The sequence below is a fragment of the Centroberyx gerrardi genome, chromosome 1 (genome assembly GCF_048128805.1).
Source record: "Centroberyx gerrardi isolate f3 chromosome 1, fCenGer3.hap1.cur.20231027, whole genome shotgun sequence".
NCBI classification, from domain to species: domain Eukaryota; kingdom Metazoa; phylum Chordata; class Actinopteri; order Beryciformes; family Berycidae; genus Centroberyx; species Centroberyx gerrardi.
Window position 1 is genome coordinate 26,892,057 of NC_135997.1, and position 11,353 is coordinate 26,903,409.

An 11,353-nucleotide genomic window follows, 5' to 3' on the forward strand; every position below is an offset into this window, starting at 1 on the left:
AAATAATCCTTTCCTGAGATAAGAGCAGCCACCAAGACAGGAGCTTCAAAGAGCGGGAGACGCTCTCATGGGAGCGTGCCATAAACCTTTTCCTCATCTTCAGAGGAAAATTCAGTCCCTGATCCAAACACACCCAAGCTCTCAGCACCCACCACTCCGCAGGTGTCCGAGGCCCGGCGACTCCTGGGGTGGCTCGCACACTTCCAAGCAACGCTGCCTTTGAACTGCCTGGACTCACGTCGAGCGGTGATGGTGATCTGCACATAAGGTGCAAATGTGAATAGTTAATGAAGAGAAGAGGAAAAAAAAACATCAGAGCCTGCCACTCCCACCACGGGGAACACCAGTGATCTCTCCTATCAGCTCCAGCCAGCGCATCTCCTATGAACCCTCCGTAGACGCAGTTTGTCATTTCAAGCTGAGCCACTAACAATGCCCTTGCCAACAGTAGCCTATCCTGCGTGATAGAGTCGAGGTATGACTTGTGGGACGTTGCTAGCGGATGTCACGGTGGGTTCGGGGTAAATGAGGCTGTCAGTAGCACCGGGCCGCCCAGTGACCTGTGAGAGACCGGGCCGCTCTCGTCCCCGTAGGGCCGGGCACCAGTGGGGCCACTCAGCCAGACGAGGTTTATTTAGTTAAGCTCCGAGTCTCCCACACATAGAGGCCCGCGCGGCCATGGAATTCATTATCCCGGGCTGTTAACGGGCCGCTGGTGTTTTGAATAGTTTCAGCAGGCTTTGAAAGTGCACTCTCTGCTTGGGTTCAGTCACAGAGGACACGATCAAATTGCACTGGGCGTTATATCATCTTCAGGGCATTCGCCGTGAGATGCAAGGCTGAAGCCCACACAGAAAAACAATGGCAGACTAATACCCAAATATTTAGCAGCGCCTTCCACAGGGAAGAGGCCTATTCAGAATAACATGGCTGTGGCTCGGCGCTGTGGGCCCACAGGCTCTTGTTGCAGTAAGACTTCCTCTCCACAGACCTGTGACCTTTCACCTACAGACGCACAGGAAACCAGGAAACATTCTCTTCATATTGGGAAATACAGACCAATGGAAAGAGAGGAAACCAATAGATACCAAACCAACAGAAACAATAGAACTGACAGAAACTGGTAGATATCACAAGAATAGAAACCGATAGCAACTAAGAGGCAAAGAAGGTACCTCATGGAGACGTAGAAATACAGTGATAGCCATCAAAGTAGAGATGAATAGGCACATTGTAACACAAACCTCTAATTTTTCAAACAAAACTTTCTCACTATTTGATTGCTGAAAAATTGATGGATTGTTGGAACAAAATGTGAATTTTCCAAACAATTCCTCTTGGAGGTGGAGCAACACAGCAGCAGTAATGCAGTATGCATGCAGGAAAATGTGGGGCTTCTACTATGACTTCAGTTGTGAAATAATAAAAAGAGACTTCCAGGCAACGTGCCAACAAGAGAGGTGTTGGAAAGAGACTTCTGAGGTTCAGGCGGTCATTTGCTCCCAATGCTCTACACTTTGTCAAGATAGCTTGGTTTTATGTGTTTTGATGTGATGTCCAATGTAAATGAGATAAAGATAAAGGGAACATTATTGTCTACTTTACTACTTTAGGGGCTTTAAGTTGGCCTTGAGGCAAAGTGACTAATCAATAATCAGAGGGTTACTGGTTCAATCCCTGGGATCAAAACAACAATGTGTGTTGCCTATGTATGTGTGTTTCTAGGAGGGATATATGGAGAGATAAATTCTGATTAGCGTGTGTACAATGGCCAATAAAGTAATCTTTATCTATTATATATTACCCATTTGTCGTTATGCCTTGTATGTATATGTACAGTATGATCAGGTATATTTAAAGGCTCATCCATTCACTGATCTTGCCATGTTGAACTCCACAGAAAAATACTACATTATATGTAGCACTTTCACAACAGGCCTTGTTGTATTCCAAAGAGCATTTCACAACAGAGAGCTTTTGACATTGTTCTTTTTTTATGTGTTTACTTAAAAAAATCTTGTAAAGCATATAGTTTAACCAGACAAAAGCTACACAGTGCTGTCAGCAGAAATAGGCATGCCTCAAGCAGCATTGTAAAGCAAGTACTTAAAATATTTTTTTTCCACAACAATAAAACATTTCTGCGTTGGCTCAGAGCCATCCCCACAGAATTCTGCCTGTGGTTGCTGGGCAAGAAAAGAGTGAGGACATTTCAGAAGAAAAGCAATAAAAGCAACGCTAATTCTTTATTGGCTGGCTTCTGCCTCTATAAAATGTTTAAACGACTGTACGTTACAATGAACAAATATTAAAGCAGATTGATTCCTTTTATGGCACCATTTCTGGCACAAACCACACTGCCTATGTGCCAGCTTCAACACTTGAATTTCATCCCACTGTAATGACAGACCAAAGTTAGATTTCAACAGCCAAGGTTCATTCCTCCCTCCTTAGGTTTTCATTTCCGAGCAGACTGCTTTCTTTCAGAATAGCTAACACAGTGTAAGATAGCCTGTGTGCTGATTGATAAGAATGGAGCAACAATAGCTGTAACCACCATATAGCTATTTTTCCATGCCATCCAGTTCATGGATACTCAGAATTATGAAATTACAGTAGAAGACTGTGGATGTACTGGTCAGCGCCCAGGTGTGAATGCGTGTAACTATGAATATGAAGCGTGGTGGTACTGACAAAGTGAGTGACAAAGAAGTCTTCCCTGGATAAATAAAGATTCAAAATAGTGTCAGTCCCTCATAGGGGAAACATATGATACCCAACTGCAAGTGACTGAAATATTTGCTTTCTCTGGGGCGGCAGTAGCCCAGAGGTTAGAGAGGTTAGAGAGGTTAGAGAGGTTAGAGGTTGGAGCCGGCTTGTAAACAGAAGGTTGCTGGTTTGAATTCTTGGACCGTCTGGGAAAACATGGGTGGGCAAAGTGAATAAGCAGCACTCTCCCTACCTCAATAACTGTGCCCTTGAGCAAGGCACTTAACCCCCAACCTGCCCAGTGGAGCTGTCCAGTGAACAGTAGAAGACTATGCAAGTGTATGAATGTGAAGCGGGCTTTGCTGGAAAAGAGCAGTCGGCTTTCCCTGGAAAAACAAAGGCAAAAGTGAAAAAATATTCTTTCCTTTTGTTTTTACCTTTGCAGGACTATGACTCTGTGGGTTAAGACATGCAGTCTTTCTATCAGCTAGACCCTGTGTTTCACTGTCCAGTGGATAGAGGCAGGTGTACAGGCTCATGCAGCTGACAGGGACACACTCTGACTGTATCCTCCGCAAGAGGAAACCTCTGCTTCCTCCAGGAGCGGATCAAACACTCTCTCCGAGCAGACCCGCTCTCCACACTCGTTCCACAGATGTCTGCCTCCAAGGGTTTGCGTGACTGCTGCCTACATTGCAAAAGGACTGATTTTCCATACGCACTTGATAAAGCTGGCTGGACCTGACAGATGATTGCGCAGGCCTTGGGAAGAAAATGCCCTCTTGCCTACACAATGGTACCCAAGGTCAGCTCTCGGCCCACAAATAGACCAGCATCAAAGACCCGAAACTCCCTCCACGCCAGTAACTGACCATCTGAATTCCATAAACACAAACACAATCTTTCCAGACACCAAATCCTATACAGAGCATTGCGTGGGGAGCGCACATCCAAGTCATTAAACAAGCATTTCAGCTATTTATGAGTTTCACACGTTACCATCGGTGGATAGCAACAAATTACGACTGCTCCAGTTACTGTACTTGAGTAAGGCTACTTTTACATTTTTTCTGTGTTTACTTATCTATTGTTTTAAGTATTTACTTCTACAGTTATATAGAGTAATATAACTCTGCTCACTACATATTGTACGAGTAGTAAGTACAATAGGATCTGGCATTTTCAGTAAAAAAACAAAACATTAAATTACTTCCATGGACAAATCAAGGGAGGATTTTGAAATATGCATAAAACCTTAATGAATTTCAAAGAAAGAAACTAAGCACTTAGCACATATTTTTTCAGTGAGCTTCTCTATGACTTTTACATCACACAAGTACTCTAACTCTGACTTAAGCTAAATTTAACCGAAGAAGCAGTGCTTCTGCTTGAGTAAAAATCTTCAGTGCTCTTGTCACTTCTGTACTTTTTCTTTGTTTTTGGTTATATTGCTGAGTGTGTCCCCAAAGGACTCCAAATACCAGCTTAGCACTCCATCCTCTCAAATGTTCCTGGCTAAGGCGTTAGGTACTGTAGCCAGCACTATAGTGAGCACTGAGAGGGGATTATAGCTTAAACATCCTGAATCAGTTATAGAATGGTCCCATTCCTATACTGACCACATATGCTCTTTTGGTGATCATGAACATTGAACGGATTCAATGTTTCTAATCCTAACTCTCACAAAGAAAAAATACAAGACATACTATGGGCAGTACAATATACAAGTCAGTCTACACACAAACTATACAAACTATATGATGGTTGAGTATAAGATGTATGATGGTGTGCAGTGCAACGCTTGGTGTTTGTTGTAAGAGGGCCCTTGGTTGCTCTGAGAAGAGGGGGCAGTGATCCAGTGATGCGTTACGTGAGATGCTTTTCAAACAGTGGGTGTACTGACCCCTGAAGCCGGGTCACCGCATGATGCCCCGATGTCCGGCGAGGCCCCGCCCTCTCCTGCGAGAGGGGCAGTTGGGTCTTCACAATAAGACAATTCATCTCCGTAATGAAGCTGTGTTCCCAGAGAGAGAAAGGCTGGCTGGCTGGCTGGCTGGCTGGCTAGCTGGCAGTCCAAGGCTTGGGTCTGAAGGTGGGGGTGGAGGGGCGTGTGGGGTTTGGGGGTGGAAGGGGTATGGGAAGGGGTGGAGGGTCCAGAGGGGCCAGTGACGTCATCCTGCTGGACGTCTTTTGTTGCCCACAAGGATGAAATGTTGTACAGAGCCGAATCAGAATCACTCAATTGTCAAATTCAACGGTGGCTCGGTGGTTAGCGCTGTCGCCTCACAGCAAGAAGGTCCTAGGTTCGAATTTCCGTCCTGGTCCTTTCTGTGTGGAGTTTGGAAGTTCTCCCTGTGTTTGTGTGGGTTTCCTCTGGGTGCTCCAGTTTCCTCCCACAGTCCAAAGACATGCAAGTCAGGTGAATTGGAGACTCTAAAATTTTCCATGAGTGTGCTTGATGTAGTTGGGTATATGATATGTACATGTACATAATATGGCATGTAAAGCCCTTTGTGACAAGCTTATGATAAATGGTTATATAAATAAACTTGACTTAAATGTACAGGAATTTGATAGGAGAGGAAGAACTAATCAGTGAGATCAGCTGCTGTTGTGTTTGGTTGGAATGAAAACTTGCATACACATAATGGCTTTGAATGGCAAATAGTTGGAAACAATGTATATTTCTCAACAACCAGTTGATTCGAAACTATTCCACATAAAGAACTGGCCAGCGATTTCTCTGTATTGTATTGAGAAAACAACTGTAGAAAGAGAAAAAGGAGGGGTGTAATTAGGTGGGGAGGAGAGGAGGAGGAGAGGGAAAGAGAGAGGGAGAGAAGGCGGGAGATAAGAGCCCAGAAGATATGTGGGAGGAGACAAAGGGAGGAGAAGAGACTGAGGAGAGTAGAAGTTTGCTGCAAGTTTATTAAATACTTCTAAGAGGCAGAGAGTGTTTGCTTTGAGACCGTCTATCTATCTATCTATCTATCTATCTATCTATCTATCTATCTATCTATCTATCTATCTATCTCTGTAAAAGTAAGCAATTTCCTAAAAGTTACCAATATTTTTGGTAATGCAATCATATGACATCATCAAATTAGATCACCAGAGATGGTAAAGTAAATGTATGTACAGTCATGCTCCTGTACCGATGTCGGATGCTGGATGCTTAAAATAGATGAGAGAAATCAGCATCAGAATCCCTTTACTGGCCAAATGCAATACATGTGCAGGAATTTGTCTTGGTGGCATTGGTGCAGGAACATATCAACAACTCACATAGTGACATAAATATATGGTATCTCATAAAACATCAGGGAAAATTTTGAGTTTTAGGAAAATATCTACTTTTGCAGAATAAAAAGTTAAAGTGGTAATACACAAGATTCACGTCTTTTTTTGATTTTATTGCTCAGCGCTCGTTGCTGTGGTGTTTCTGCACTGCTCTTCCCAGAGATCACCTGTCAATCAAACAGTGTGTCCAGTACTGTGACGTCTTTCTCCTTGGATTTTCTGTTGATGCAGTTTGAGTTTCTGTAGGTGGCGCTCTGTTCTTTGTCTGTTCAGCTATGGTGGCTATCACTGCTCATGCTAACTACCCAGTTCTTCCAAACAAATGCTGTTGCTGCTTCCGGTAATTAAAACGCATCACTTCCTGTAAGCCAGAGGATTTTCCCCAGGAAAGACCTACCAGACACTGGGTTTTTACAACAGCAAATATAAAAGCTTTCATGAACTGGATATAGGTTGAATCACTATTGTGTTACATCAATCAGCGATACAGAGTAGCAAAACAGACATTTATTTATTTTAAAATATCACATATTGTTATTTGAAAGATCCATTTTGGTGGAACAGTCCTTTATTCGTCTTACTACATCAGTGGTAACTTTGTGCTTTCTTTACATGGTTTTCATATTGGTGGATGGGGTGGGGTCGGGGCTGTCTCTTTGCATGTTGGGAAACATCTGGAGAGCGTATGGGTCACAACACAACTCTCCATGGGAGACTCTCAACCACAACGACCTTCACAATCACCTGCGAAAACATGTTGTGTGCCAACTACTTGATACATACAAGTTACCTCACCGACTCTTATCAGGGCTGAGGCATCACACTTTCATCGGCTCAGGTTTCCTAAAAACAGTAAAAAACACTCGGGTGGTTCCACTTGCGCTGTTTTCTGACAGCACTGAATCTCTCTGGTGCTGAGTGCGTTTAGCCTCATCTGGACACACTGGAATATGATTTATAGATACAGAGAGAGAGAGAGAGGCAGTAAAAGTTAGGTACACACACATTATACGCATGCAGATGACCATCCAAACCGCAAACTTTTAGATTGTTGTTGAGCCAAATGCAAATCTCTAAGTATATAGTCTGTTATGAAGTTTTCCATATTTGGCTGTCTCTGGGTGTAAAGCAGTAAGAACTGCTAAAGCTAACTAACCTGGATCCCTCAAGTACCTTATGTGTATCTGCTGTATACAAACACCATAAGAACCGATGTTGTTCAGATGGCTGAAATGTTCAGATAGAAGAAACACATTGCAATCCCACACTAGAACTTATTTAAAATATAAATAATAAATCAGAGTATTATGCTGTCATTGCATATATCAGTAAGAAATTCCAACAATTCCAACAACTAATAGGAAGCATTTTTTTCATTGCTGTATATATTGTTCCTTTTACCCATTTGATCAACCAATCACCTAAATTATACGTCTTTGACTATGTATGAAGGCAGATGTTGCCACAGCATATTCAAAGAGGGCCGTCCATGTTATCTGTGTTGTTTCTAATCTACTGTATCTGATTTAGATGCACGATGACTGCTATGAAACCTTTGACCTTAAAATGGTACTTTAGCTTAATCCAAGATCAGGCATGTTTTCTCAGTTCTCAGTACAAATCTCCCTCCGTCTATTAAAGCTGAAATGCTTTTAAAAAATGTAAAAATGGCAAAAATGAAGATAAATCAGCCAACATGAAGAATTTATAGCCAAACTGAAAACTGTAACAAATATGAAAAGCACATTAGTGTTGTTTTATTTTTGACCTCTGTGGATGGATTTTATGGAGCTCTTTGTACAAGGCACAGGATGACCCCAACGACTGAGGGTTCAAATACAAGTCAAACGGACGGTCCTGTTCATTCTCACGCAGATTCAATGGGAACGGGAGGAGAAATCGCTTAACGCTCCCATGCTTTCTGCTCATCCTGACCTTGTTTGCTATTTCGGAACACCCTACTTTTCCACATCCAATCATCTGCCCTTAATGCTGCCTCAGATAATATCCTCTAAGCCCCGCAGATGCCGGCATTCGAAGCGGAGTGTTGTTGGATGACCGCACGGATCCGCGCCTCGCCAGACCCGCCGGTGGTGAGCCTCGTCGCCGGTTTGTTTTCTCGAGGTCTCAGGTTGTGCCTCTCGGTTTCATAACAGTTTGAAGTCCTTCCCGTGGAGGAGTTTGCGTGGCTGTAATTGGGAGCAGACGAGGAGGCCCCCGCGTGCCTCCCCGGTGATGTCAGCGCTGGCGGAGGGAAAAGCATGGAGGGAAGGGGTTGGAGGGTTTGGGGGTGGGGGGGGCGGACATGCGGTGAGCCGGAATGTCTGAGAGCCGGCTCGCTCTCTGCAGGTCTGCAGGTGGGCAGACTGGGCCGCAGCACCACAGCTCCTCAAAGAGCCATAGTAAAAGTGCCAAAGGAACTCACACATGCCTCATAGACACTGAATCTTGAATCACAATTTTTAAAAATACCCCATTAAAAGGCTTTAGAAAGAAGTTGATAGGAAGTAAATTTTGCAAGGTGCAAGTAGCCTATTAAAGCAAGGTTATCTGAGTAGGCGTACCTCCTTTGCCAGGCTAAATAATGAATGAAAATCAAAGAAAAGGATTCTTTACTTTATGATACAGGATATCTTAATGTGCTGCAATGTTTTCCCCATCCATTATCTAATCAAAGAGACCAGTGAAGCCATTTTTAATTTTAAGCGTTAGTGTGGCTGTTTTTGTTGTGCTTTGCTTGTTGAGATTCTGTGATCTAAAATGTAAATTCGTTAAGCACTTTGCTCTTATCCTGGTACACACAAACTGTGCCCACCTAGTGCTGCCCTGACCCATTTCACTGCATGCAGGACATTTGCATGAAAGGACTGGAACTCGATGCCAAAATAAACATCAATTATAGCTGTCAAACACCACCCAAAACAGCTGCAGCTTTGAACAGCTAGACCAGCAGGCTTCAAACGCAAGCCGTCTTTAAAGGACTGCCTCACATATACCAAAGGCCAGGCTGGAATTAGCTCGGCCTATGTTAAAACAAAAATCACCTCTACTAATGAAGTCAGGCGAGATATTTTAAGGAACTTGAAATCCTCCATTACCATAAAACATTTTCCCTCTGTAGTTTGCCGTTTCCAAAGAAGCATAGTGAAAGAAAGCCGCCACGGCAAGAGGTGCTTAAAACATTTGCAATCACATTTACATTTCTGGCATTTAGCTGATGCTCTTATACAGACGGACTTACACTGAGTGCAATTTGTTAGAAACAAGACAGGAACCTCAGAATGTTCATGTATAATACAGCTAAATATCAGTAGGTAAAACTAGGTACAGAAATAAGGAAGGGAAACATTTTTTTCATGCAGGAACAGTACAGTTTTTTCTACATAGAGGTACAGTTAAAGAAAGCAGCTCTGGCTAAAGGTGCTGTAAACAGAGCAGACAGGTCTGGAGGAGGAGGGGAGAGCATACATGTATTTGTTCCCTCCTGGTGATTTCGCTGAAAGCACAGGAAGAGCTGCAGCGATTTGTCAATACAGGTTTTTGTCTGATTTTAATCTATTATGGCTCCTCTCCTCTTGTTCATTTGCTCATACAGAGCTCCCATTGAGCAACTGCCATGGCTCATTACTGCTTCAATACCAAACAAATTTTGCCTGGACAGGCTGGATTAGGTTTTGCCTGAGATCTTGCTTCTCTTCCACACTGTGTGCATTGGTGCTATTGTACTTTAGGAAAACTTAGGTGAGATCATGTTAGATAGGCAAGAAAACCAACATTTTCAGTTAAATTAGTTTGAATTCATATCAGGGGTGAGCTCAGGGGAACCAAAGAGCAGGGAAAACAACAGGCAGGCAGGAATCTACCATTAGAAATGATAGGAAATGTGTTCAAAAAACAGGTCTTTAAGAAAAAAGAAAAGAAAAAATGCATTCCTTTTACATGCTATGAGAGCATCTACTGCAAGATCTTTCTTTAGGAATGCCAACACTTATCAATAATGTCTCAACACTCAACTGCTTGTAATTTTAGAGTTTATCAGTATCTCTTCCAAATGTAAGCAAACTGTCTGAACTCAAGTGTAAATTCTCTCAGGAGTGTACAATAAAACACTTCTCAGTCCGGGAGGTTTACACCATCACATACTAGAGGTGGTATTGAGTACGTTCACACTCCAAAAGACCAAAATAAACATTGGTTTCATCGTTGTATTTCATATGAAAAGTAAAGCAAACTAGGCCCCGGGGCATTTCTCCAAACACTCATAGGTAAATACATTTTCGCCTTGCTAGACACAGAGGAAAGCGCCAACCAAATTACCAAATTAACACTGAGTCAGTAGAACGTTGGAAGAGAAGAAAATAAAAAGCTCCGGCCCGCTTTGATCTGACGTCTTTGGGAGGGATCTTCTCTGCAAAATGTTAATCTACCCTCTATATTGCAGATTACCCCCGCCCCTCTTCAAAATGTGACTGTTCTCAGATGGTCAAGGTAATTCTGACCCACTTAGGCTGCTTTGATCCGAAACCCCTTTTCACAGATCCTCCACGCAAGAGTTCAAACTGATTTTGTCATTGCCGACCACAGCCCCTCCGCTAAGATTCAGAGTAGAAGCTAAGCTCTTCCAAGCTGCCAGAGTTGCTGACAGCCAGCAGAGTTGAAAGCACTTTCTAATGCTGACGATCAGTGCGGGTGACTTGCTGCTAATGGGTTGCACTCCCACTTTTTTTTTTTTTTTTTTTTTTACGCTCTGTCTCATACTTCAGGACAGGAACAGTTCTTTACTTCCTTTCAAGAAAATTATGAAGTTTGCAAATTATCTTGTTTGCTCTTGTATTCCTCTGGCTTGCGCTGAGACAGAATGACAGCCTGCTTTATGTGGCTTGCCTTTTAAAGTCTCTCTTACTGTGATTCTGGCTGCTCTGTTCTGAGGCGGTGAATCGGCTAGGATTCGCAATGGTACTTTACAGTTGCTGTAGCTTTGTGGTGACTCACACGAGTGTGTGACAGCAGCAAAGCACTGTCACACCAGCGGCACAAAGAAACAGAAATGTGATTAAAGAATCAGATAACGAGACAGAAACACAAAAGAGTGTAGAGAGACGTGTTCATGGACTTTTCAGAAGTGATCTCAAAGCCTCTTTACTTGGAGACCTGTTCCCTGTCAGCACTACTCACTTAGAGAAGTGTTACCGCCACCTTCTTCAACTTTCTTCAGGAAAGTGTTAGCACTCAGTCTGAGTTTATTTAACTCAGAAACCAGCGTTTACTCCATCTGGTCTATTGGCTTCATATATGCTGTTTATTCTCACGCTTCATTGTTGATGGATTTGTGACTTTTTCCCAC